Source organism: Accipiter gentilis, chromosome 16, assembly GCF_929443795.1.
Source record: "Accipiter gentilis chromosome 16, bAccGen1.1, whole genome shotgun sequence".
Lineage (NCBI taxonomy): Eukaryota > Metazoa > Chordata > Aves > Accipitriformes > Accipitridae > Astur > Astur gentilis.
Window position 1 is genome coordinate 13249501 of NC_064895.1, and position 22964 is coordinate 13272464.

The 22964-nt window shown below is 44.0% G+C and overlaps 1 long non-coding RNA gene across 1 annotated transcript; it reads right to left on the minus strand.

Moving 5' to 3' along the window:
* Window positions 1-252: 252 nt before the first annotated feature.
* Window positions 253-22613, minus strand: LOC126046325 (uncharacterized). Its single transcript, XR_007508312.1, has 3 exons — window positions 22564-22613; window positions 868-1027; window positions 253-335 (listed from the first exon to the last, which is right to left on the minus strand). It is a non-coding gene; the product is annotated as an uncharacterized LOC126046325 (long non-coding RNA).
* Window positions 22614-22964: the final 351 nt, after the last annotated feature.

Sequence of the window (22964 nt, forward strand, 5' to 3'; positions counted from 1 at the left end):
ACTGAAGGTGGTGTGATACTCCAGCAATGAGAGTGGTGCAGAAACACACAAAAAATAGAAACCACCCAGCTGACAATACTCTGATGTACTCTGATTCTCTCCAGGTCATCACTGACACTACAGTCTTACCAGTCTTCTAGCACCTCCCAGTTTTCTCACGCTGCCTCAGAATTCAGAGAAGCTGGTTACCTAGGCATGGGTTATATTGACCTTGAGAAATTGAGTTTTCAGGCATTTTGATTTCATGATCACCTGTGCAGGTCTGATTCTGATCTTCTCTAGTAATTCTCTTTTCTCCCTTGGGAAATTTCCGCCATATGTCCTCTTATTCCTTCCTGAAAATGGAGGCAAAAATATAGCTTTTAGCAACATCCTCAGTAAATGCTTTCACTTTCTCTCACAGGCCCCATCATCCCTTTCAGTAGCCTGTTATTCCAAATGCACTGCAAGCAAATACATTTAATTCTCTTTAAAAGTCAGCAAAGGTTTCAATTACCAGTCTCATTCTTGCCCACTGCATATATTTATTTCAAACACTTATGCCCGTTTCCTTTCATTCTCCATCTGCCTTTTTTTATTTCCATTCATTCTTTCTGTTGTGGATTGTCATCTAATGTAGAGAATTATAATGGAAGTCAGGTCTTCTAATTCAGCTGCTTATCCCTCAAACTCACGGTGTGACCCTGTGTGTGTCATTAAGCCTTAATAAGCCTCGGTTTCCTACCTTTAAAAAGGATGTTGCCTCTTTGAACCATTATATTAAAATTGTTTAATTTAATCACAATAATAATACTTTATAAATGCTAAGTACTATTTCTATTTCATGCTAATCATGCCACCCACATTAATAAACTTCTTTGTGTTTACCTCTGGGCTGATACATATGTCATGATTGACTGCTGGGCTCTGGGTTCACAGTGAATAGACAAATTTAACTTCATGGAGACCTGTCTTGCTCCTGAACCCTTTCCCCTCCTGTGCAACTTTCCTCCAAAAATTATCCTTCATGAAACCATGCAGAGAAAACCTGTTAAAGAGAAACTGAATTTTTAAGCTGAACAACAGATAATCTAAATACATTGGTCCCCTATACTGCTAATTTTTCTTGTTTCTTAGAGGTTTCGGTAAGAGTATCTGAATGCATGCATTCGCCCAAAGCATTTTCAACACGATGTATTCACATTGAAATGAGGAAGGAGAACCTAGTACAGATACCTGGGGGATGGATCCCATCTAGTTATTTGTGACTCAGAGAGATGCAGAAAACACATAACATTCAAATAATGTTAACAAATTAAAAATTGATACAATGTGTTTTGCTTTAGTTTGTTTGGGGTTTTGTTTGAGGTTTTTTTAACTTCAGTATGATATTATTCAAATCAATTGACAGAAATAGACTATTCTTATTTTAGTTTCAAATGGTCTCATTAGCATTCAGCTCCATTGGTTTGGGTTTGTGTGGTGGGGTTTTGGTAGTGGGGAAGGGGCTGCAGGGCCAGCTCCTGTGAGAAGGTGCCAGAAGCTTCTCTGGCTCCAAGTCGGACCCGCCGCTGGCCAAGGCCGAGCCCATCAGAGACGGTGGTAGTGCCTCTGGGAGAACAGATTTAAGGAGGGGAACCTGCAGCAGGAGAGGAGATTGGAATGTGAGAGAAACCCCTGTGCAGACCCTCAGGTCAGTGAAGAAGGAGGGGGAGGAGATGCTCCAGGCGCCGGAGCAGAGATTCCCCTGCAGCCCGTGGGGAAGACCATGGTGAGGCAGGCTGTCCCCCTGAAGCCCAGGGAGGTCCACGGGGGAGCAGATCTTCACCTGCAGCCCGGGGAGGACCCCACGCCGGAGCAGGTGGCTATGCCTGAAGACAGCCGTTACTCTATAGGAAGGCCTATGCTGGAGCACTCTGTGTCTGAAGGACTGCAGCCTGCAGAAAGGACCCACGATGGAGCAGTTCATGAGGAACTGAAGCCCATGGGAAGGACCAACGCCAGAGAAGTTCATGAAGGACTGTCTCCCATGGGAGGGACCCCACAGTGGAAAGAGTGAGGAGTCCTCCCCCTGGGAAGGAAGGAACGGCAGAGACAACGTGTGAGGAACTGACCCCAACCCCCATTCCCTATCCCCCTAAGCCACTGGGGGGGAGGACATGGAGAAACTCAGGAGTGAAGATGAGCCGGGAAGGAGGGAGGGGTGGGGGAAGGTGTTTTTAAGATTTGGGTTTACTTCCCATTATTCTGTTTTGATTTGATTGGTAGTAAATTAAATTGATTTTGATTTTTTCCCCAAGTTGAGCCTGGTTTTTGCCCATGACCATAAGTGGTGAGCAATCCTTCTCTGTCCTTGTCTCAACACGTGAGCTCTTCTTTATATTTTCTCCTCCCCATACCACCAGTGAGGGAGGAGTGAGCAAGCAGCTTCGTGGTGCTTTGTTGCCAGCTGGGCTTAAACCATGACATCCATAAATTCTAGTTTCTTTTAGCAAAGCAAACACGTCCTTCCTACTCAGAGCAACTCAACAAAACCTCATTTGGTTACTGCCACTGGAACCTTTGTAGACACAAGTCCAGGTGGTCTTTGTGTTTCAGGCAATAATTTGCTAACACCTTCTACATGTCGAGCCTTAGCTACATTCCTCACATGCCCAAAACTCCTCTCAACATTATTTGCACATTAGAATATTCAAGAAATGCAGAATCAGACCCAAGGACAGCAGAGTATGTGTTGTACAATTCATTGGGATAGAAACATCTCAGTTGTCATTTGTCCTCACTTATAGGAGGTTATATTACCTCTTCAGCTCTGGTTGCTCTAGCAGAGAGAATTGCCTATCAGTTGCTTTCTATTGTAACGTCAGATAGCATCTGCTCTAGGCATCTTCAGTAACACATGTTGGTGGGAGACAGTTTATAAGTGGAAGAGTGTGAGGGTTTTTATTATTCCTTTGAACTATGATGGCTTGATCAATGGCTTGATCCTAGCCATTGAGAGGACTAGAACAGAGCTGAGTGCCTGTTTCATGTCCAGTATTTTTCTCCTCTGACCAGATAAAAGGGGATAGGGAGAAAACACAGCCATGATGCTTGGCCTCAGTAAACCTGTCAGGTAAAATGACCCACAGCAGGAGTGCTCCAGGAAACTTTGAAGTTCTGCAAACCACAACTTTTTCTCTAAGATGCACCTCACCTCTTTTTCTTAGTGATTTTTTTTAGTGATTCCTGGCTAGGCTGTTACAAAGCTCAACACATGCTCATAGCTTCCATATATGCCTCCACAAGGATGCTGATGCTTTTGTGCCCTGGCCCCTTAGACATTTCCCTTTACCCAACATTCATGACTTTTTTCTTGGATTTTGTTTTGTAAAACTTTTCCTCTCCTTCCGACATCACATGGTGTCTCAAGGGCTCACCACTAGTTTCTCCCCTCTGTCTGGTTGCCTAAACACCCCACAGAGATCTCTGCCTGTCCCTTCCCACTAACCCATATTAAAGAGCAGATAGGAGCTGCAGAAGATGCTGACTTCTCAGGAACTACTTTGTTTTCTCAAAGACTAAGTGACTTCTATTTTTCATTCATCATCCAAAGATAATCATATATATTTACCAGCAAGAAGAGTACTGCTACTCAAATATAAGTGTTAATATTACACAGACTGTTACATCTATCCAAGATGGATACCATTTCCCTGTTGCCTTCTGCAAGCCTCTTTCTTTGACTTCAGGCCTTATTTTTTCCTTCTTCCCTACATGAGGATATTTCCCCCTGTGCTCTGTTTCACAACAGTGCAGCACTTTCCAAGAGATTATGGATTTATTTGGCAACATCAGGCTCTTCCACCCCATCTTCCCCACTGGTTCCTCACCTCTAGAGCTCAGTCCTCAGCCAATGACCTGCTGAAACTTTCACCCTGCAGGCTGCTCCGTTTCCAGTCCACTTAGCTGGATTCTGCTCCCCATATCTCTACCTGAGAAGTGCTGAATAGCACAACTTGTCCAAACCTCTCACCCTCGCATTCACACAGTTTTGCAGGCCTGGTCCAGAGGCACATCCTCCTGCAGTGCAATACCCACCCCCTTTAGACTCACAGCTTGCAGACCTCTCTCTTGGAAAAAAAGACAAAGGGCTTGTCTCGCCCACAGACCTTACAGGGTCAGCTGATTCTCTGGTAGAGGAAAATATTTAGAATATACATTGCTGCCATAAATTGTAGACAGTTAAAAGAAAAAGAACCCTGTGGAGATACCTGAAATCTAAACTCAGACAGGCAGCAATCTAAAATAAACTACAGCTGGTGTTTCAGCTTTGATTCTGCTGCCACCAAAGGCAAATGGCACAATTCCCATTGATTCCAATTAAATCACAGGCTAGGTCCTCTTCTTACTCATCTTTCTTTTTTAGATGTCTCTATTTGCTTTTCAGTAGTAAGTTTCCCTGCAATACTCTGTGGCTCTCAGGACTATGAAAATTTTTCAGGGAAATCCATGCAAGTGCAAATCTGGTATTATTTTTCTAATAAAGAAAGTCGGTAAGATTTTTAACTCCTCCAATTAGTGGCATGGAAGAAAAAGCAGCATGGTTTTGTGCTCACAGTTTAGCTGGTTTCAGTTTGCTCTATCATCTGTCCTAAGATCCAACATACCTTCTGTAAATCTCTCCACTTAAGGAAAAACCCACTCTCTTATGACACTAAATACCTAAGTACTAAAATGCAACTGTTACCCATGTTGCAGTGAGATGGGTGTTTAACCCTTACTCATCTAGCTTGACCTTGACATGGCTTATCTCAAAGCAGAACCCACACGCACACATTTTTAGCCTGCGCTTTGCACACATGCGTACAAAGGAAGCCATGCTGATGTGCAACATCTCTGCATTGATGCTGCCATTCTTGTGGGAGTTGAGTCGCCACAAGCTGTGCAGCTCTTTGCTTCACTATTCTTACAAGGACAGCAAGAGGGTCTCCTGGCTTACACTTCAACAGTGACACAGAGAGTGACACTGAATCTGTGCTGTGGGCAGTTCAGTTGCAGCTGTTTTGAGACATCTGTGGGTAAAGTTTCACGGTTGTCAGCTCCTGCGCTTTGCTGGGCTCACAGTTCTCTTTCCTGGAGGTTACTACCTACTGTCCTTGAAACTCTGGCCTTCCTGGTTGCAGACAAAAGCCTGGAAACATGGAATCTTATGGTATTTTGAAGTGTGACTCATGACTTTTTACCATGAAGGGCACATACTATTGCCTCCTTTCAACTTCCCTTTATCTCTTTGCATGCAGCCACACCTGCAGATGTTCAGGGAGGAGTGCTTGCACTCATGCACCCTAAAAGCAGCTTCTGTGTATGCAAAAGTCAGCACCCATGTGCACAGGTGTCACTATTCCCAACGGGCGGGTGCAGGAGTTCTGCTTGACAGGGCTGCATGTGTATAAGCAGTTGCCCCTTTGGGCAAACTAGTCTCTAAATACCACATTTTAGCAAAGTAGCATAGCTTCTTCCATGTGTTCCTTCCACGGCACTTTTTTGAAAGTAGTTTTATAGTGTTAGATACACAGATGTCTATCTCAGACTTTTTTTATTTTCCACTTGTACTATCTGACACTACTATGCAGAGCTTATAGTTTTATGCCACTGATGGATCCTGGGATGCATTTGCTCTCTTTTTCTCATCGGAGTTCTTAAAGTAGTCAATGCAAGTTGTGAATTTTTAGTACAAGATTAGATCCATTTCCTGCATGTGTAGCCAAGCAGGGCACAGTGCACAAAGAGCCTCCCAGAAATGAATTACTGCCTGTCAGGCACAGAAGAAGATGTAAATATCAAAATGTCATTGTCTATCACCCCTTCAAGATCCTCACTTCTCCCCTTGGTTCATTTCTGCCTCTTTTTTTTGTGTGTATTATTGTATTTCTCGCATCCCACCCTCCATGATCAGGCCAGCTGCTATCTTCCCACATTTCCTTCTCTTTTGTATCTTTTGCCAATCCCCCAATATACAGCTTTCCCCTGAAGAAGAGGATGGGAGGGTAGATGACCTCTGTGAACACAACTCTGATAGCAAAGGGAAACAAGGACCACAACACAAGCCAACCTTCTCTCTGTATCCTGTACGAGTGGCTGTGCCTCAGAGTGGCCATCTTGGGACAGGCAATGCCTCTGTGTTTTTGCTCCACACAGTACCATCAGCACTAGATCTCAAAAAAAACCCCAAAAACCAACTGTGACATAATCCTGAGACTGCTGCAAAGAGAAGGAGGATAGAGGATGCCAAGATGAGCTGGCACGGGATCCCAGGCTTGGCTCCCTGGTGAGCTGCTGCCACAACCCCCAGGTCGCAGACCCCCTTCCCTCCCTCCATATCTCCACCCTACACACCTACCCCGGATAGCACCTCAGGAAAACACAACTGTAATTGGTACTCAGGCTATCTATCAGGCATAAACAATGTGGTTGATGAGGGTAATTTTCAGATGAGTTAAGTATGTTGTGTTTTACTCTGACCTTCGCAGTTATTTCACACAAAGCTCAGAGCTCAGTTAACTGTTTCTAATGTCTGCTGCCGAGAGCACTCAGCACACAGAGGAAGAACAGGCCTAAACAAATGGCCAGGGTGGAAGGGCTTAGAATTGCCCATGCTTGTTACCATGCTCATCCTCCTCAGCTTCCTCCAGGGCTGGGGGGGGACACATGGCCTTGCCCCATAACTGATGTAGCTGGGATGCTGGTGGGCCAGGTGGGGATCAGGCCACTCTGCCCTGCAGCCCTCTCCCAAAAGAACAGCCCTCCTGACTCCATGGTGTGCTGGGGTCACGTAGCAACACTCAACCAAAAACCTTCTTAGTTTAAATTTGTCTTAAGACAGATTTTTAAAAGATGTACCAACAAAAATGTCAAAGAGCTCTGTCATATTGCCTCAGAGATGGCAGAATGGGTTTCCTCCTCCAAATCGAAAGGCAGGAGCTCTGTCCCTCCAGCAGAGTCACATCCTGGGACCCTGCTGGCAGAAGACCTTCTGCAAGCTGGCAACAAGTTTTTTCTATCAGGTGGATCACTCAAAACACCCTTGCTGCTTTCAGAGCAGTACAGAGGGAGCACAGATCCTCATTTCTCTTTATAATCCCTGGATCGTTTCATCAAGAAATGACACTAGATGATGACACTGACACCACAGCAGCCTCAGGGCAAGCTGCCCAGAATGGCCTCAGACACCTTCACCATGAAGCTGCCCAAAGAAATCATCACTCCAGATACCTTTAATAACATAGGCCTATGACTCAGATAGCACTTCTCATCAGTAAAAGTCGAAGGTAGCTAAGCCTCATTACCCCATACAGATGGGGAAAACCAGACCTGCTGGGCTGAGTGATTTGCCTGTAGCCCTGTAGCACCTGGCAGACCTCAGAGCAGAATCTAGGGCCAGGGCCATGTTGTGCTAATTCACGGCAGAAAGCCAATACATCCTAACTGCCTCAGAGGGGTTACAGCCCACTTGCTCCTCTGCATGCATGAGCTGAGTGTGACCCCACAAATTCTTTTGCCTGGAGACAGGATGAAATATAAATTTAACTGGTTATTTTTGCCATTAAATGCATTCCACCAGCCTAGTCCCACCATATAGTATAAATGAATACAAAGTAAAACAGAATATTAAAAATCAAAGTGCAAGTGGCTGAATTCAGTAAAGCCAATAGTTGCATTCAATAAAGTAGCATATTTGTGACTATGGAGTTTTGTTAGACATATTTTTAAGATAACACCTTTAGACATATTTTTAAGATAACACCTTCTTTGTACAATGTAGTTAAAAAGAATGGTTAGGCTAATCAGTGCAAGGGTTTAAATAATCTTAAATACATTAGCATAATCACTCATGAAGCACATGTAGTTTATAGATGAATTAACAGCTACAAATTAAAGAAGAAATGCCCACTTTTTAAAGCAGCTGCCCAATTGAAGGGAAAAAAGGAAAGTTGGGTATTCTAGTTTTCAAATGCTCTCAGCCTGTGCACTGTGGAAATCCCTGATTGTGTCCTCCCCTCAACCTGCCCAGCCCCCCATGGAGCTCCAGGGGCAGCTCACAGAAGGTGGGACTCAATGCATGAATGAAGCTTTGCAGACCCCAGTCCTGAACTCTAATCAGTTCTACCTTACTCAACTTTAAGATTTTTTATGTTATGTTGTGTTGGGGTTAAACTGTCCTAAGATTTTAAAGTGCTTGTACCTTCTCAGAACTTAGAAAAGGTGTATTTTTATTAATAGGATGATTTTACAGAATGTTGTGAAGTGAGCAGGATGCATGGTTTCCACTCTGTGCTTCCCCATCCCTGCATCACATTCGTGTGCATTAAGAAGGATGACTTCTTCACTGCTCCCTGAGATCAGACACAACACAGCTGTCCATTCCCCTTGGAGCTGAGGAAGATAAGTACCTATATGGCTGCTCTGCAGCCAAGGAAGCCTATACTGAAGAAATCCCTGCTGGGAACACCCGCTGCAACCCCATATCACAGCCTCCATTGAACATGCAAAGGTGCACACATGATGGGGGTTCAGATGTTTCATTTCCTGGAATGGAAAATTAAGGGGTATGATTCCTGCAAAAAAGTGACATAGAAAAGGTGAATTAGAAATGCTCACTGAGAATGAGGGACACAAAATAGAAGTCAGGAGACCGAGCCAAAATGAGGCAAGGTACTTCTCAATAGAACTGGTAGTTAAATTGAGAAGCTGCTTGCCAAAGCATATTGTGAATAAGTACATGGTCTCAAGATGCAGTTACACAAATTCACAAGACAGACATCAATTCCAGTACTAGCCACAGACTTCTGTGGCTTAGGAAGGAAGGAAATTTATTCCTGCATTTGCCCTGTATACCCTTCCCTAGGCATCTGGTTGAGCATTGCCAAAAGACAGAGCTGGACCAGGCATTTTACATTCTTGTATGTTTTACTCCAGAGTGGCACAAGCGGGAGTTAAGAACTGCATTTTCCAAAAGGGAAACCAAAGGGGAATGTTTTACCCCAAGGAGGCAGGATGTTTCCTTACTGGTTTGCTGCACAAGATTGCTTGAACAAGCTCGTTAACTATCCCCTCCTTAACATCCACCCCACCCACAAAACGCACTGGCAGTGGGTGTGTTGGGGCTGTGGTAAACACCTCTTGTCACCTCCCTGCCCACCCCAGCCTGCACACAGCCCTGACTGGGGACACCAACAGGTTCATTAGTCCTGCTCGTGATACAGTTTCATTGTGGGCAATTGCCAGCCACTCCCTGTGGAGCAAAAATTTAGTAAACGTGTTGCCTTTTTGGCTATACTATTTTCTTTTTTTTTTTTTTTTTTTTTTTCTATGAAAGAGCATATTTAGCCCTTTACACACACTAAGTCACCACAGGTGAATGTGCCTTGTATTTTGGATGGATGGGTTTGTTTTCTTTATCTTCCTGACTGACTGGGAACTACTACGAGGCAGTAATCAGGAGCCTTGCACTGGAAGTCCAACCTTCTGGCTCAACTCCCTAGCAAATTTGCTGCTATTTTCATCATAGGCTAAGGGCAGCCCGGTCATCACTCACACTTAAGAGTTCTTCCCCCAGTTCTCAGAAAGAGAATAATCTAAAGTCTCAAACTAACTGAACTGAAAAAGAAAAAAAGAGGAAGCCTCAACGTGAAGAGCTATTATTATGTCTTCTCACATTTTGCTGTAGCTAAAAGCATAAGTTGTATATATAACTAATGCACCACCCACCCAAGCAAAAAATACTTGCTTGAAAAAGTAAAGGCATGCCTGTCAGAACTCATCCTCTTCCATTCAGTCTCCATTGTATATTTTTGTTCCTGTGATAAATTAGCCCACTACTTCTCAGGTGAATCTAGCATTACAAATTTTAACACAGGACATACTCAAGTGAGATCGCCAGCGCTTTCTTAAATTCACTAGCAGGCTGAAATCACAGGGCATCTAGTCCTCAGCAAAGCAAAACTGAAATGTGAAGGTAATGGGGTGAAAGTTTGAGGCCTGCCCTCCACTTGCACTCACTCACACACATAAATGTTTCCATCCTGGCAGCTATAAACACTGTTTACCATCAAACACCTGCAACAGATTTCCAATATTCTCATGCCTGCAGTCTAGGTTAGGATGTAATGTTTTGTATGCTAGTACATAGCAGAAACCTGAGATTGCCCTGGAGGGTTACAGTTTGTAGGTAGAGCTGCCTGGTCACATCTTTCTTCTTAGTATTCTTATTTCTGTCTTTCTCCTTCAAGATTCTAAATGTTCTTCTCAGTGTCAGGGCTGACTTAAATTCTTTTTTCATTAAGCATAGCTAACCTATACTTCAGTCTAAGCTGTAGTCACTTTCTGGTGTACACAGGCAGACTTTCCAGCCAGTGAAAAGGAACACAGAAAGATACACAGAGACACCTCTCAGTCATCAAAATAGCGTCTTTGCACCAGCACCTTGCAATTTTAGCTCTAGAACCATACTTACAAATATAGAGAGCAAAACAAGGAGATTGTACTTTATCTTTTCATGGAAAGATGGCACAGTCTGTGAACAATTATACTTTTGAAAGGCAGTGGTGACAAATTCTTGGAATTTCTCTGAAATGTGAAACAAGGTTGAGAATCTCTAACCAAGACTCCAGACATTCAAAATATTTAGCAACTTCACAGGTGGTTTTACAGGGATATTCTGGTAGATCTTGGACCTCTGCTGTGTACCATTACTAACATCGGGATAGAGAACAGGTCTTCTCACTAGTTCTGCTGCTTTCAGAATGTCAAAACAAACTCAAGTTCAACATAGTTGGCCCAGGTCCTAACTTTGATGCAAAAGGGAACTATTATCTTGCAAGATAATGTCCAGGGAAAACCATAATGCCATGCACTATTCCTGGACTAAGTCATTGTATGCTTCTCCATCACGCCCTTATGATGCACCCTAATTCCTCCTCAACAACCCACCACAGAAACCTGGGTAGAGTCAGCTGAGAAGCAATTCCATAATTTCTAGGGCAACTGTTCCTCCAGTACATCTGATACATACAGCAAAGCTGCATGGGCTCCAACAGAGAGTTTTAAGAAGTATCTGGACTGAGTTAGAAAAGGTATAAAATTTGGGATCAAGATGCCCCAGCAAGCACCATTATGTACATATTTTGCAGCTTGTAGCTGAGGTCAGCATTAACATGTTGACATACGTTAACTGCTGGCATGCAAGGACAGAATAAAACATTTCAGAAGATCTCTTCTAAGATGAAGTATTTGAATCTGCTGTCTAGTGCTGCAAGGTATAATTGCATTCAGGTATTTATGAAGTTCAGGAAGTTCAAAGCCATTTCAAGCCTTTGCTGGGTCACAAGCAGTGATGGATGTGATCATACAGTAGAAGAAAACCCTGGTCCAAGACTTTTGTACTGGTTTGGTCTGAAACCACAGACATAGCTCCACTCAACATGGAAGGAGTCCCTGGGATTATTCCCTGTGTATATTTTTGTGATACAGAGCCTATGTTTCCTAGGTTTGGGGTGCACAGGAAGGCCTATGTGCTACTGAGCCCTTCAGAAAAGTGGGGTTTAGTTTCCCTATGCTGATTTTTCTACCTTTGTTATGATATAAGTCTAATGTTTTTAAATCATGCAAATGTGTCTAGAGATTGCGATGGGTGTGTGTTTGAGAAATCCAAAAATAAAATAATGTAATGCAGCCAAATACTTAATTACCAACATGTGCATCTGTTGTCAAACCATACGCTAAGTGAGTGGCACTGCTCATTAGTTCTGCTTTCAGGAGCTACCAGGCATTCGTGTCATCACTACCAAGAGTCTTCTGAGTCTGAATCATCTCCGGAAGGGACAGATTCTGTCACTCATGCAGTCACTGTTAACAAGAATGCTGATGGCGTAGCAGGTGTTTCCTCCGCTTCTCTAAACCTGGAAAGGTTCTGGCACAGCTTCCCTCCAATTTTCCCTCTTCAGAAAGGAAAAACATTCTTTCTCTCCTGGCTCACGTGAACAGGCAGGCATGTTCCAATAACTCAGGTATTGGATACAATTGCTTCTATTCTCTCTGTTGCCTAAAATACTGTGTGATTATCACACCATGCTAGGTCCTCAGGAAAGACTGCTGGTTTACCCAGTCCAATCCCTTTTCATGCAATAAAACTCCCAAGTTGAATAAAACTTCATGCAAAAAAGACCCAGTGAAACAGAAGGTGGTCTGTGACCCACAACAGTAAAAAAGATCCGTTAGTTGTTTACCTGACCTATTAATTCTGCAATGTATCTGAAATGCTCTTGCAAAGTCACTGACTGATAAGCCCTTTCAAACCTTTAAGGGCATCTGATGTTCTGAAATGGACTTGGAGAAATTCCTATGCTCTGTCCACATCAAGCAAATGCCAGCTGGGATCCAAAGAAAAGAGCAGAGCATCACTACCAAGAAAACAACACTCAAGTGCCAAAGAACTGAAGTGGGGGAGAAAGGATCTGAGCAATCCCAAATACAGGTCACAGCCTGATGAAATGCTACAGTAAAAGCTCTACAAAACTGGCTGCTCCTTGCAGCCTGAAAACCCCACAGCTTTGGATAAGGAGCAGAAGGCATTAATGAGTAGTAGAGATGGAATGTAGCTCCTGCTTAGCTCTTGCGGTACTGAGGGACTAGGGCTCACCCACTCCCTTCTGGGGATTGTCCAGAGATGGGTCTGACCTCCACAGCTTGTGCAGTCAGTGTAGCCTCCCATGGTTTAGGGTGGGCTTTAGAAGGGCACTGCTTGCATCGCACCTCATTCTGGCTACTCTCCTTTGGCAGCTAGCCGTCTACCATGGTGTGCAAGAGCTGACCCAGCCCACACTGGGGATGCAGCAGAGAATCAAGGAGCCATAGCTGCGCTTCATCACAGATGGGGCTTTGCTAGATGCCAGTTAAATCACAGCCCAGTTCCACTCAGCTCTCCCACACTGCCTCTGAGCCAGCACGCCACAACTTAGGTCTCTCTGCTCACTCGTGAAATGCCTCATGGCCACACAGGGCTCTTTACAGAGAGAAAAAATCAGCAGTTGGCCAACACTGAATGTGGCCAAGCCCAGGCTCAGGTTGTTGCATTTGTGTGGGCACTGCAATTCCAGATTGCACCCGGGTTGCTACTGCAGAGTTGGAGAGGGCAGGGATTCTCTCTTCCTCCCTTCCTGTGCCCCACTTTTCTGTGCAACAAAAAGGCCAAACCAGATCCTTTTTTTCAAATTGCTGAAGACAGCTCAGGCACTCCTTTTCACTCATAATCAAATACACATTTTCTTTTCAGTGCAGTGGCTCCCAAGAGCCAAAGTTCAAGCTGGAACATTGAAACTCACATGGCTTAAATCACCAGTGGGACACCTCTGATGCTGAGGCTGATGTACCCAGCTTGGACCTGTTCGGGACTTGGACAGTACTGAGCCCCCATGCTACACAGCTCCCCTCTGCAAGCTTTCCTGTCCCTGCCAGCTGCAGCAACCAACACTGCCTACAGCAAATGTGTCACATGTAGGTAGGTCACTAAATATCATGCCCAAATGCAACACAGGACAAGATGCCATTAAAAAAAACCCTAAAATCCTGTTGATGTAAGCACTATGCTTTTACTTCCCCAAGTCTGACAAGCCTCCTACACAGCCAGCAGCAAGCAGCTATTTCCCTTGTAATATCATCAGCCTCCAGTAATGTTTGCTTGCCTGTTTTTAATCCCCTCTACAGCCCTTCCTACCATCCCACGATAAATACCTTCTCCTCTACCATTTCATGACTACCCAGATCTTTTCCTCTCTCTCCCCACATCTGGCTTCTAGACTGTTTTCCATTTCTTTCTGTTAACATTTTCGAAGTTTATCTAGCGCTCAACAGACTTTCTTTCCCTTCTTGTTGGTGGAGGGAAGAGGAGGGGGAACCTGCTGCTCATCTGGCTTTAGCAAGCCTGGGGAGCTCTAGCTGAACTCCCTAGCCTTCTGCCAAGAACAGTGTAAACAGGAGCACCAGAAACACCTTTTAATGTCATTTGTATTAATATTTTTTGAATCTTCACATGCACACTTGAGAGGGATTTAAAACCATAAAAAATAGAGGGAAAAGGTTGGCAACCATATGAAGCTCAGACTGTATCACACACAGTACTGTTATAGTGAAGCAACTACAGCAGGATGAGGGTCTAAGCTGTTTGTATCAAAGGACTATTTTTCCATCACTTTATTTAATAAAATTGTTCTTAAAACAACAAGACTGCTTGTAGCCTTTGGACGGAAGAAACCGTTCCTGTCTTTGCTCATCCTAAGCAAGGTCCATCAACAGTATACATTTTTTGAGGAGAAAGAGTAGTCCCTGTCCCCTCAAGGTATGTCCAAAAGGGAAAAAAGACAGACCAGGATGAAAGGGACCTATGTGCCTTTTCCCTCTCCAGCTCTTTCCTTACTCACCCGTTCGCCCTGTGAGGGAAGCAGAGTGGGTCTCTGGAACATCCCTGTTTTGCTACCTACTCACATCATCTGGCCCAAAGAGCTCCTCAGAATTTCACTCTGTGTGCCTTAACCTTGGTTCTGTTATCATCAGAGATTTCCTGTGTACTCACTGGACCACTAGCTTCAACATCTTACAGGCTCTGATTAAGGAGTATTCAACCAGCAGTTTTAAGGAGAGTTAAAGCCAGCCAGATTCCTGGTGCCTTCCTTCCTTCTCAACCTTTGGCTTCAGCGGGGTGGTAGAGCCAGCACTATGGGATAGATTCAAAAAATCACCTTTCAAGAAGCACAGCCTGGTTTGCAGGCTGGTTTTCTGCTATACAAAGCAGAGTACAAACCAGGCCATGAAAATTTCAGGTATGAGGGAACTGGAAACACTTCTCACACTAGGGGTGGGCCAGACAAAGGAGGGGCATTGTTAAGCCTTGGACCTAGGGCATTGCATAGTTCACAGGTTCATGGCACCTTCCCCTTCTTCTTCCCATACACAATGCAGCAGAAAGGCTTCAGCCAGTGCTGCAAGGGTGTCACATAAGAGCCCCAATGAGATAAACTAAATGGTCCCCATCATGGAGGTCTGCCACTGATTATCCTCAGCTTGGGTCTGTGTCTCCAGTACGATGATCGCACGCATCTCCATGCCTGAACTCCAGTCTGGATCCAGCAAGCAAGTCTACTTTGGGACAGTGTCCACAGCAACTTGCAACCACAAGTGAAAAGCCTCCTCACAGTAGCAAAACATAGGTTTTGAAGCATGAAAGGAAGCAAAATAATCTGTATGAATAATCTAGATATATGTGCATACTTTAGGAGGCAAAACAGATAAGAATCTTTCAGGTGAATTAGAGGGCATATACTTGCAGAGGAATAATGCTTCTCCCATCTACAATCATTTCACGATTACATCTGCTTCCGTGGCCAAGGAATGCTCGTTTCTATTTTTCTGTAGCCCAACCCTTGTTCCTAGCTTCTAGATCAGCTTTTGCATTTTAGTTGTCCCAGTAGGAGACATCATACTCATTCCAGCTCGGTTTGCATTTAACAAATTTCTCAGGCTCTTAATTGTCCCCTTAAAATTATTCTATCTCAATTAAAGATGACAAGCAATTAAAAATGGCTAGATTTCTGCTAGACTTCTGATCATCTGTCTCTCAGTTGCTATTGTCAATATGGATCACAGAACAATTTATATTGTCACAGGCAGAAAAGAAAGAGTCTATGAATTTCACAATTATTTAGAAGTCCTCCAAAGCTTGAAAGAGAATTTGTTAAAGCCTTTTAAATGTTTTGGCCTCATCTTGCGATTTCTCCTTTCTAAGGAGAACTTTTCTGAGGTCCTTCTAAGACTGAAAAGTTCCTTTTTCTTTCATCAAGGAGAACACCTTTCTCCTAATGAAAAACAAAAGTTGCCATACAACAGGTGTTGTTATTTGAAGGTTGGTTTGGGACAACGTAAAACTTGCCTTTGGCTTCTATAGCAAAAGGCAGGCCAGTTCAGGAGATCAGTTAAGTGTGTGCCTCATTTACGCGTGTGACCTAATAATTTACAGCACTAAAAACTTTTCTTGCTCAGAGGACATGAAGGTTGTACACTCAGGCCTCCCCCGATACTTCATGGGAACTGGGAGAGCTTAAACATGAATGACACAATCTGCATTTTTCTAGAAAGCAATGGGGTTTGTGGGTTTTTTCCATTTCTTTCTGCCATATGCTAAAAGTGACTATCATTTTACATTTATTATAATATTTTGAGTTGGTTTTATGTATTGTACATTCTTTCTTCTTTAAAACAAGATCTGTGCAGGAAATTTGATAAAGTCATTTTATGTCTAATTTCACTTGCTGACAAATTAAATTCCAGTCATCTGAGTCAGCCTCTAATTTCAGATCATCATCCCATTTTCCCAGCGTTTTGTCAAATAAATACACTTGTATGTGTAACTACACACAAATGATGTAACACACAAATGATGTGTAACTACCTACAAATGATCTACATGACACTCTCTAGCTTTGCAAATTAGAAGAAATTAGTTCTTCTAGAATAAGTTATTTAGGTGCCATAATCACTTTCCATCCCACTTTCCAAAGCTATAGCATTACCAAACTTCTATTGCCTTCTGCATACAGAAGGCAGTTTATTAGCTGAGACCCACTTCCTTGCTTCAAAGTTATTAGAGCCTATGAGCTTAGCTATGACTGGGAAATGACAGCTCAGAGAATTGCCCTGCAAACGCATCCACATTGTGGTCTGTACATGCACTAGTCTGTTGAGGCAGGGCACTGACCCTTTTACTCTTCACGCGCTGTCCAGGCAAGCATACAGCCCTGCGCTTCCCACTGTGCCAAAGGACTGTGTGTCTCCCCCTGCTCATTAAGCAGCCAGTGATAGGCTGGGTGATCTGACCCGCTCCAGAAGGCAGCTCAGATCCTGGCAATGCTGTTCTGAGACAAACAAATAAAACAAGAATTCAAGCCAAGAATTCAAGGAAGGGCTGAAGGAACAGTAGGATGCGGCTGAGAGTCAGAGACATATGGGTTATCTGCACCAGGCAACCAAAGAGGGCCAGGGCATGGGCCCAACTACTGGCACAGCATCACCCCGCTGCTCAACTGTCAGTGCAGTCCTTGGCACGGACTTGTCCCATGGCAACAAGCCCTCTCTTAAACAATGCCTGGACACTTTCCAGCAACAGCCAGGGACCATGCCCAATACTCAGTTTGGATGGGCCACCTTGTTGGGCTGGGAAAGGAAGAGAATTTATGGTCAAAAGCCATGACACTCTAGTTGGCCTTGTGGCCAGAGAACAGTTCCCTGGCCTATTTTATTTACTAGCATAGAAGTAATCTTGAATACCACAATTCATTCAGCACAGAGAAGTTCCAAGAACGGGCACTGCCTCTTACTAGGACTGCCCCAACTGCTCCAACATAGCGGACTCAGTTTCTTTGTATCCTTTTGCTCTCTGAGATATTTCCGTAGATTCTATTTAATCTCCCCAGTCTTCATCATTGTCTGGGCTGATTTTTAATTGACCAGAAAACTAGATGAATGCATCTCTTAGGCCAGAGCACTATTTCACCTTGATCTGTCCCTCAAACTGAGATTGTAGATTTGATCTCTAAGCAGCAATCTACTATCTTACAAAAACCTCCTCCTCTCCCATGGTCATTCTGTCCCTGAATCTAAGCTTCTCCTATTGGATTTAATTCCAAATACATTAAGTACAAGCTGAGATCAGCAGAGGCAAGTTATAGGAAAGATAAAGACCCTGTTTAACAGAAAAAAAAAATTCTGATTGAGTTAATGCTACTTAGCAATTTCTATTTTCAAAGTGCATTATAAACATGAATTAATCTTTGCAATATCCAAGGGAGTTAGGTATATAAGCATTGTTATGCATCTTTTACAGATGAGGAAAACAAGAAGTCAAAATCACCTGCTAACTTGCTTTTGAGCAGTCCCATTCCAAAAAAAATCAAAGCATCTCACATCACAGACCATGTGAAAAACATGGCTTTCTTGTCACTTTTGCATGACACGGTGACACCACTGTCCTGACAAAAGTTTCCACTGCTTGACAGACACAGAAAATACAAAACAAGTTAGGAAAGGAACCAGGACAAGAAAACATCAGGAGTTGCTGGCATCTAGCCTACACCTGAAACCACTGGACAGGATTGCCTCTCACGGCTAGAGAGATTCACAGCTCCAAGGGGAGAAAGGGCAAGCACGCACTAGAGCAGAAATCTGCCTGCTATGGAGCATATGGTACATCTGCATAAGGTAAAAGAATAGATATGTATAAACACTGGAAAAAGCAAGTGTCTGTACAAATACAAATAAAGATGAGATATGTTTCTGTGAATGCTGCCCAGGTGTTCTTTGCAAATCTGATCTCATAGGGACTTTCTTATAAAGTATCAAAGTGAAACAATATTCAGCTTATAATGTTTTTTAGCAAATGCAGATCAGTCAGTTTTCCTGTCTGCGTGCTTACCAAGTGCTCACCAAGCCACTTTCAACCATTTATCAGCAGTACTGGCTAATCTGGGTGGTCCCAGTTGACTGGAAGTTACCAAATGTGACGCCCATCTACAAGAAGGGCCAGATGGAAGATCTGGGGAGCTATGGGCCTGTCAGTCTGACCTCAGTGCTGGGGAAGATTACGAAGCAGATCATCTTGAGTGCCATCACACGGCATGTACAGGACAACCAGGTGATCAGGCCAAGTCAGCATGGGTTCAGGAAAGGCAGGTGCTGCTTGACTAACCTGATGTCCTTCTATGACAAGGTGACCCACTTAGTGGATGAGGGAAAGGCTGTGGGTGTTGTCTACCTGGACTTTAGTGAAGCCTTTGACACCATTTCCCACAGCATTCTACTGGAGAAACCGGCTGCTCATGGCTTGGACATGAGTACTCTTCACTGGGTAAAAAACTGGCTGGATGGCCAAGCCCAAAGAGCAGTAGTGAATGGAGTTAAATCCAGCTGGCAGGCGGTCAAAAGTGGTGTTCCCCAGGGCTCAGTATTGGGGCCAGTTCTATTTAATATCTTTATCAGTGATCTAGATGAGGAGATCAAGTGCCCCCTCAGTAAGTTTGCAGACAACACCAAGTTGGGCAGGAGTGTTGATCTGCTGGAGGGTAGAAGGCTCTACAGAGGGATCTGGACAGGCTGGATCAATGGGCTGAGGCCAGCTGTATGAGGTTCAACCAGGCTCAGTGCCGGGTCCTGCACTTGGGTCACAACAACCCCATGCAGCGCTACAGGCTTGAGGAAGAGTGGCTGGAAAGCTGCCTGGTGGAAAAGGACCTGGGGTTATTGGTCAACAGCCAGTTGGATATGAGCCAGCAGTGTGCCCAGGTGGCCAAGAAGGCCAATGGCATCCTGGCTTGTATCAGAAATAGTGTGGCCAGCAGGACTAGGGCGGTGATCGTCCCACTGTACTTGGCACTGGCAAGGCTGCACCTCGAGTCCTGTGTTCAGCTTTGGGCCCCTCACTACAGGAAAGACATTGAGTTGCTGGAGCGTGTCCAGAGAAGGGCAACCAAGTTGGTGAGGGGCCTGGAGCACAAGTCTTATGAGGAGCAGCTGAGGGAACTGGGGTTGTTTAACCTGGAGAAAAGGAGGCTGAGGAGAGACCTTATCGCTCTCTACGACTACCTGAAAGGAGGTTGTAGCAAGGTGGGTGTTGGTCTCTTTTCCCAAGTAACAAGCAATAGGACAAGAGGAAATGGCCTCAAGTGGCACCAGGAGAGGTTTAGATTGGATATTAGGAAAATTTTTTTCACCAAAAGGGTTGTCAAACATTGGAACAGGCTGCCCAGGGAAGTGGTGGAGTCACCATCCCTAGAAGTATTTAAAAGATGTGTAGATGCAGTGCTTAGGGATATCATTTAGTGGTGGACTTGGCAGTGCTAGGTTAACAGTTGGACTCAATGATCTTAAAGGTTTTTTCCAACCTAAATGATTCTATAACTCTATGATTTTTTCTCTCCGTGGTTGCAGTTGTTCCCCCCACGGCTCTGCTACACTGTCCCACCTCAGCCCCACAATCCTGCTTAACTCTGCTGCTGCCCTTACGAGTCCTGACGCAAGAAGGTGTTTGTAACTAAATGAAGTTGACCAACACAACCTTTCTGCAGACCCTGCTTCCTCCCCAGCACTGCTACCTTTCCTGTGCTGCAGTCTCTTGCCTGCCTATGGCTTGAAATCATTATGCACTGTTTACAAACAAACATGAATAAATTAGAGTAATATTCAAATAAGGGGAAGAAAAAGAGGAGTAACAGGGAGGGAGACTAGGAAACCAAGGAAGAAATGCTAATTAATTCAAATAGATTGATTTGCCCTGTTTGCTCAAAAAATTAATTACAAAAAAAATTGTAAATTAAGAATTAAAAGCTCCCAATGAGAGGAGCCAAAAGGTTTTTCTCTAGAATCTATTAGGAGTATCTGAAAAGGGATTGTGTCTAATTAGACATTATTTTGCATCAAGATGACCTCATATTATAATTAGAGATATGCTAAATTACTTGGAAATAATTATAATGATTGGATATCCTCCATGACTGCCAGTTTGGGAGCTTTCATGTTCACATTGATTCTACCAACCTCAGTTTCTTTTGGTCAGGAGTTGGATCTTTAGCAGGTATCTAACACGCAAAACCCCAGCATTTTTCAAAACCTCTGTCAGGTGTGACTTTTTTTAGACACTTAAAAACACAAGAGACATGCAAATTTTCATGTAATAAAACCACGACCTAAACATGTGGCAGGTACGCAGGCACAGTTATTTGCACTCCATTTCCTAAGCAGGGCACTCACAGTGCAAACAGATGATACTCATTTTTATCTTTACAATGAATATATCCACAAACACTCCAGCCTTCTAAAACATACTGCTGTAGGACCAAGTTTAGTTTTCATCTACACATTGCAAAAATGCTAGCCCAAGCTCTAACAAGTATCAGTTGCTATTTCAGTCCTATGGTCTGGCTCGGTGAATCAACTGAACTCCAACTACTTCACTGGCTACGCAAAGGGAGGGAAGACAAGTCTAGCACACCGGGCTGCAGACATGCTGGGCTGTGTGATGTGGGTAAGAAAATGCTAGTCATGCTAGAAAACATTCACAAAGAAGCTAGGTCAGAAAGTCAGGTCAATGGCAAGGTGAGAAACTGGAATAAGGCAGGGAACAGCTACAAGAGATCCTCCTGTATTTCAGCGCGTTTCTGCTCCACATGGAGAGCCAGATGGATTGAGCTGCAGTGAGCAAAAGACATTGAGATAAAAATGAGCTTGCATACCCTGAAATGCCACCTGAGGAAGGGAACAGCTTCAAAGTCGCCCACAATGCTTTGAAAGGCACAAAGGAGAAGGGCTTGCACAGCTACATCAGCCCCTGCATTGGGACAGCAAATGAGTCCAGCTGCAAATCCAGCTGGACAGAACAAATACAAAGTCTCCTCCAGGAAGAAAGAAAATGACTGCATCAGCCTTCATGTCAGTGTGGCAGCAAAGTGGACAAGATGGGCAACTTCATTTTTGTGGGAACAGCTAAGGATGTCATAGGGTGGGTACAGCTGATTATAACTGGTCTCAGGAAACATGATTACAACATATCTCCCTGCTCAGTGTCTGGTTTGGAGCCCGTTTCACAAGGCATGGATACGGATCTTCCTGAGGGCCAGCATACAAAGAAGGCTGGCTTCAAAAGAAAGACACAGACACTGGCTGTGGTCAGCTGGAGAGAAAGCAGACCAACAGAAACAACATCCATGTGAAATAGCCACCTACTGATGTGGCAATGAGGAGGATGCACATCTCCTGAGTGAAGGACTGCGCTCTTCTGTTTGAGGGGTGGCAAGCAGCCTAGCGAAGAGGGAATTAACGAAGCTGTAGGGCAAAGCACGACAGAGAGTAAAGAGCAGACCTCACCACTGGCTCCAGCAGACCAGCACCACCCAAACACTCAGCAAAAGTACAACTCCACACAACTCAGACCTGCAGAGGTAGCTGGGCACCCCAGTATCTGTGCTGTTCTGTGCCCTGCAATTTCAATACGCAGAGCAGAAGGGGAAATGATTTGTGCAGTTATAAAACAGACCAGTGTCTGAGCTGGGAGGAGAAGGGACATTTCCCACATCCCAACCCAGTGCCCCCATCCACCAAACCACAGGGCTCTGAGTCTCACCACTGACCTGTATGGCTGTCGGCACAGACCAGCCACAACTGCCACATTCATTTCTAGCATGGCTCTGTACATCTCAACTGCTGCAGAGGTTCAGAAACAACTTTCAATATTTTGTGGTATTGACTTACCCATTCACTGTGTAGTGACATTGGCACCCACAAATAATCACAAAATAAAAAAAGGATAATTAATATTTAACTTTGCCAGAGGGATGTACTTAAGGGAGAAATGATGTTTTAGGAGGAGCGGCTGATATTTGTCAGCTGGAGAACAGGACTAATTAGATGCATCAGGCAGTGGTGACATGAAGTTGAAAAACAGCTTGTCAAGTCTGAAGTGACTTACAGCAAATGATTATATATAAAGATGCTTTGTTATACACTCACATGCAGGTGTGTTCCTCATTTTCCAAATACTTCCTGCGCCTTTTGTTCCTGTGATAAAACAGGTGCAAATCAGATTTCCCGCTCATAGATACACCGTAATTGTATTTCAGGTAGAGCAGACATGTAGTCCATTTCTTGTGCCCAAACCAACAAGGTGTTGAACACTGAAGCACCCTCCATTCTCACTGATTTCAGTGGAAGGCAGTCAACAACTTATAGGATCAAAGACTTGATGTCTGAACCACATAAGGAAAGTGATGTTGTAGGGGATGAGGCAATGAACCAGGAGGCCAAATTCATGTCTGTTGTAATGTTGGTTGACTGCAGCCAGACAGTTCATTGATCATAGCAAAGGATTTGCCCCAGGGTGTTTTAATTTAAAACAGATTGACATTAATCTG